Consider the following 6,260-nt stretch of genomic DNA (forward strand, 5'->3'; position numbering starts at 1 on the left):
GACATGATTTCAAAGCATCGACTCTGGAGACAAGTGAAGGAAATGAGCTCAACTGCCCCTCGATGTTGTTATTGTGGAATTAGCAGAGCTTTCAGACACTTACACGCAATGCTGTTACTGGCGCTGCGGGTGGAGAGCAAAGAACTAACACCCAGTCTGCTCGCAATCCTTGTTGGAGCGGGGGGTCGGGTCAGGGGGGATTTAATATTAAAATAAAAGAAAAGCTACCTGACCAGTGACCGAGTCTGCTCCGCTGCTCCTGGGCCGGGGTTCCACGTTGGCGCTCTTAATTTGAAAACACTGCGCAGGCGCAGACAGAAACTTTGCAGCCCAAGTCAGAAAAAAATGGAGCCCAAAAAGAGCACAACTCAACTCTGCTCGATAGAACAAGCCCAACGCCCATCAACAGAAGACCAAAAGAAGAAGGAGGTAAGCATGAAAGAACTGGAGCTCCACATAACGAGTAAAACAGGTTAAACAAGTGAAAAAGCATATCGAGGAGAAACATTTATTTTCCGCTGTAAAGCAAACAGCTTTATATGTAGTTTACTTAATAACGTATTGCAGCATGAAAATAAAAATATGAATGTAAAATATTTAAATTAATTTGTATGAAAAACGCAGAAACAACTTTTAAAGCCCAAACTATTTGCAGTAGTAATGTCATAACAAGAAAGAGAGCATTGCAATCGATAGAGGCTACCATGTCATAATTTTCACGTGGTTAGAATTAGATCTGTGTTGTTGCTTTAAATAAAATTTTAAAATTTGTATAATAATAATATTGCCACTGTTTTGAATCTTCGCAAACGAGAAGACAGACTTTAAAACACTGTCAACAAGCAAACATAGCTGCAACCACATATAAGCTTACCAGTGCCTTTCAATATAATCATTTAACACCCCCAATGTTACATACGTGACAATAACTCCAAAGCTGCCTTCATCTACAAAGTATTTAAAAAAAACACACAGGAATGCATTACAATTTCCGATAACTAGGATGCCCAAATTCCTAGGAAAGATTTTGAGTTTTGGTGAAATTTAACATTTTCCCACAAGGTGTGTTTTAAATCCCAAATAAAATTGTGATCTTTAACATCGTGTTCAGAACATTAGGTACATTGGAGTTATACAGTTACAATGATTGCGTTTTCTAATTAAAAAAGTTATTATAATGTCATGTTTATTTTTGAAGTAGAATCCTTACAAAGGGTTAATACCGTACAAACTTTAGTCACCTGTTAGGTAGTGTACTTCCAAAATCAAAGGACACATTGACTCGGTGTGATCACTTAATATGACAATGACAACAACATTATAATTCTGCCCCAAATATAAATGACTGATACTGTAGATAAAGTGAGAAAAGCTACCTTTGGTATGACATGCGTACGAAACAAAATGTAAACACTTATGGCGTTTATCATATGTTTCACTCAAGAATTAAGGTATAAGCATCACATCTTAATACAGACATTTTGATTTGGGCATGCCCTCTTCGTTAGCACTTCCAAGTCAAAGCTAAAAAAAAATCATTCATTCAGTGTTACTTTAAAGATATCTGTAAGTCAGATACACTTATATCTTAAAAATGTTTAAGGAGAAGAAAGATAAAATAGGAAATTAACATATTTAGTGATGCATCTAGAAGTGCCTTATATGTGAATGATCTTTACAAATCTATATTCTTTTGGGATTTGAGTGATGGAAGGAAATGATTAACGTGCTCTGTTGTAATTTAGTTTAAGACAGTTCTACACCAGGAATGATAAGCCATTAACGTTCCACTTTATTGACACTTTTTATCATTGATCTCCTCATCCACATGACTCATATTTGAGATCTTAGAGTGGTTTGGGGAGAGGAGGTAAGTTAACTCAAAAATAAAAAAGATACATTGTTTTCATAGGAGTCCTCTGTTAAGACTGCTGAGAGTCATTTGCAACTAATAGCATTGTAATAACGTAGTGTCTTTTATGATATCATGTTTTCTATAATCTAGAGCTGCAGTCTAACCAGTAGCCTTTGCTCCATCTGTCATCAACTAACAACTGATTCTGGTTCAAGTAGGTCCTGGTATTTGTTGCGTAGGGATGCCCATAAATACTTAAAAATGTCACCCTTGTATTGAAGCTTCCTCACAATGTCTGGCCTTTCACAGAAATTCTGAAGCCTCTTAAACAGCTGTTCAGGAGTCGAATACAGATATTGAGCTGGAAAGAATTCTGGATACACCAGAGCCTTGGTACACAGTGGGTACCAACCACAATGTATGGCCTCCAGCATTGCCACGCCAAGGAACTCATGCTTGGCTGTTGAGACAGCAACATCAGCCATACACAGGGCTTGGAAATAGATCTCTTTGCTAGGAAGGTAGCCCCAATGCAACAGAGAATTGCCCAACGCCTCCCTGGCCTTCAGAAATACATCTGGCACATCTGTATAGGTTTCTCCAAGAACAGACACATTGAATCGCAAGGAGAGGCCTTTAAGCTTAAGCAGAACTTGGAAAAAAGTTTTCTGGGTCTTTGTCGTGCTCCCAACGGTGAGGCCAGACAATGTGTAGTGGTCTTTGCTCTTTGTCAGTTTCACTGCTATTACCATGGGGAGTTACAAAGTGCTCACCAAATGTATGGTCCAATTTTGCATTCTATGGTACATTGGACACCTCTAGTTCATCGGCTGTTGCCACTAGGTTTTGTGGTCTTTACAGTTGTGCGAGAAAAGGTACACCTTCTCGATCTTGGGCATTGTTTTCCATCAAATTCACAGCAATGGTGTTCTGCTGTGGAGTAGTCAAGCTCGGAGCCAGGAAAGGTTCCCCTTTGACTGCAGACCTGCTCTCCAAATGGATATGCTTGCAATATGGCAAGAGGAACTTACTAACATCGGGGAACCTTACAGGGAAGTGGAGGACCAGGCACCTTGGCCTGATCAGTCCTTCCAGGTCATCGGGACTGTGATCAGGCATAAGCCTCAAAAAGCCACGGTTACCGGTCAGAAATGACTCCATGTTATAAAGCGAGTTAAATACCACCACGTCGGCCACCAGGCAGGAAAGAACTTGGTAGTAGCCATACTGGAAGTCCTTTCCTGGCCCTTGCACACAGGGTACACCAGCTGGTTCTCGTGGAAGTAGAGGACCTTCTGAGCTTGCCGAGGTCAGGTCGTAAGGCGACCAGCTCAGCTAGGTTAAGCACTGACCTGGCAAACAGGATGCTATACTGGGCACTGGCTGGCACGGTCTGCATGAACGTGAAGGCAGAGATGCATGCCCTCCAGTGCCACTTCTTGGCTGGCAAGCTGCAAAGTGCAGAGTTTTCAAACTCTTCCAAGAGGAGATCCTCCAGTACCTAGTGCGAACCTCCATAGAACGCCTCGATGATGAGCACTCCCATTTTAGTCGACGGGTCTTCTTATAGGTGGTTTTGGATCGTAGTGGCTGTGGCAGCGATGTCTCTCAGATGCTTAATGTTATATAAAATGTAGATAGATGACTGAGGTAACCATTTGCACATGTACACGCGAAAGCCATCTTGAAACGGGATACTATAACACAGAACAGATACTACCATTTTGTACGGGGTATTTTACTGGCTACATTGGAAGTGGTATGCATATTCACAATCGACGACTCTAGCAGTAGAAATACAGTTTTGAGTGCTTGGAGTTTTGGTTGGTCACTATATCAAATGCATAAGATACTAGAAACTCTTTTAACGTCTCCATTTAGGATTTGAATTGTAGAAAATCGCACGCTTTGCTTTAGGAATATCATGACATATCAACATAAATATGACACAAGCAGAAGAAAAAAATATTTATTAAAAAAAATTAGCTAATAAATCGTACATCCAGCATTTAACTATATACTATTCAAAAAGAATTAAACGTTCTAAACAAGAAGCTGGCCACCTTGTTACCCACGGAACAGTGGGCGAATTCACAAGACAGCCAAACGATTGCTTCACTCCCCAGCAGGGACTGACGTCAGCATGTCTATAGGACGTACTGAAATACGCTTGACTACTTGGGATTTATAGTTTTCACATGGTAAAATAGTAAGCATGCGCACTGTATAGGTACCAGCCTCAGAAGTAAGGCAAAGAAAGTGTTTCGACGTAGTTAAGTGCGAGAATGGGCAGGGAAACCGTTGGTGGGCGAACGGCACCTAAACAGACCAGGAAACACCTGTAACAGGTAATCTGTAGCAACCAGAAAGTGCCATTGATGGGTAACTGAGACCAATAAGAATGCAGAAATATATTAAACAGGGGATGCAAGCTAACATGGACCAGAAAATACGTGTGACAGGAAAACTGGATTGGCCTATACCCTCAAACACTTGTAACAAGTAATCTGGATAAACAAGCGCTCATGTAGACTTGTCTCTTTTTCTGCCGTCCCACTTGGACGGCCTCAGCATGCTTTCCTTCTGGCGTAAAAGGTTTATTATCTTCTTTATGGGGTCATCTGTTTAGCCCCATAAAGATAACCCACCTTTTACGCCAGCAGGAAGTCAGGGCAGTCCGTCCAAGTAGGACGGCAAAAAGAGAGAAAAGTGTGTGTCAGAGGATGCTCTTTCCCAATGGCTGGCCACCGTTTAGCATAAACGGTGATGCCGGCCAATGGGAACGGGGGCGGGGCCTAAAACCCGCTAGTGAAAGCTCCTCAAGATCATAAGATCTCGCCAGCGAGACTGCGCATGACCAGCCTACGCAGGCTTCGACCTAAAAATCAGGAGGGCTGAAGCAGTGGATTAGTCAGCCAGCCATGAAAGCATACGAGATAATGAAAGAGGACTTCTGATTGGAAGGTTTTGAAATTATTAGACTGACTTCCCTTCACTATGGGAAGACGAGCCGGGTCACCTGCAACCTTAACCCGCCCCCGTGATATCGCTGATTGGAGGAATTCCTTTTGAATCTTACTCAGTCTGTTCAATTGGTTGACAGTGTGTCCCCGGGGCTTGCTCTTCAATGCTGGATTTGTGCTTGCTAAAAGAATGAGTCTGCCACCGGCTACCTACATGTATATTTACATTGAAATTGACCATGAAATTTCAAGAAAAATGTATATAGATATTCCAGAATTAAATGGAGAATTACAAATATATAAACATATTGAGACAGGTCATATTGCTTGTTTAATTTATAAGTTCACATCACATGAGCATACGTAAATGTCCATTTGTATTGCCCAGCTGTCTTGCGCTAGCATACCACTATAATATATAAAATGTGGTTTATTCATAACAACAATGCTAACAAGTGCAAATTCAGTGAACATGATAGATGAACAGTAAATTGTGTTATATTTATTTCACAAAAGTGTAGCTTTCTATTTACACAAATATTTTAAACAAAGGCTCGACCGTAGGAACAACTACTTTGTTGCTGCATTGCATACATGCACTAATCTAGTTGGTGTACAGCAATTACACAGGTAAGCAGCAGTTTTATGTGTAGGTTCATGTAGGCCAGGGCATGCAAACAGCATAAACAAGCACACGTGCGTGCGCACGCCTCGCACTAAAAGTACATTTTCTTAAAAGGCACGTCTGGCGAGTAGCGAGCGATGCGCATTAATGACGAGAGGGGAAAGCCAGATGGCACAACACAACCTTAAACCCTAAAACACTACCCCCAGCACGACTCTCCCCTGACCACCAGTCCGATCCCCACACCCAAACACTACCCTGCATGACCCCCCCAGCAAATCCCTAAACCCTAAAACACTACCCTACACTACACAAAGACCACACCACTCCCCTAAACCCTAAAACACTACCCCTAGCATGACCCTACCTGTGAAAGTTGACGAAATTGATGTACATAGACAGCATTCATTCCCCTTCTTCTCCCACTCCTCTCCCTGTGGGCACCATGGATACTGTAAATTATTGACCGTATCACCCTGCCAGTAAGAGCCCGTACCCCTATGCATATGTACAGCCATTCTGGGCACCATGGCCTTTTTACCCATTGGAATCCCCGGCTTCCCTCCTGCGCGTATCTTGCACCCCCTCTCTCATGTATAGACCATGAAACCCTTTCTCTTTGCGCGATCCTGATGTGAAAGGTAACCCTCCTGCTTGACCCAGGCATTCCCCATTTCCCTCTCGAAGAAGCATCCTTCGCCTCAGCTGACATAGCCCCCCCCAGCTGTATCTGACTGCCCCTGTTCTCTCATGTACAGGTCATAGGATCTCTCTCTCTCCCTCTGTGCGACTCTGACCCTGCGCGCACCCTGACCCC

At 42.5% G+C, this 6,260-nt stretch overlaps 1 pseudogene; it reads right to left on the bottom strand.

Annotated features, from left to right (window-relative positions):
* Nucleotides 1-2,141: 2,141 nt before the first annotated feature.
* On the bottom strand, nt 2,142-3,401 carry LOC147733797 (tRNA-queuosine alpha-mannosyltransferase-like; annotated as a pseudogene).
* Nucleotides 3,402-6,260: the final 2,859 nt, after the last annotated feature.

This window comes from Lissotriton vulgaris, chromosome 2_1 (genome assembly GCF_964263255.1).
Source record: "Lissotriton vulgaris chromosome 2_1, aLisVul1.2, whole genome shotgun sequence".
Taxonomy (NCBI): Eukaryota; Metazoa; Chordata; class Amphibia; order Caudata; family Salamandridae; genus Lissotriton; species Lissotriton vulgaris.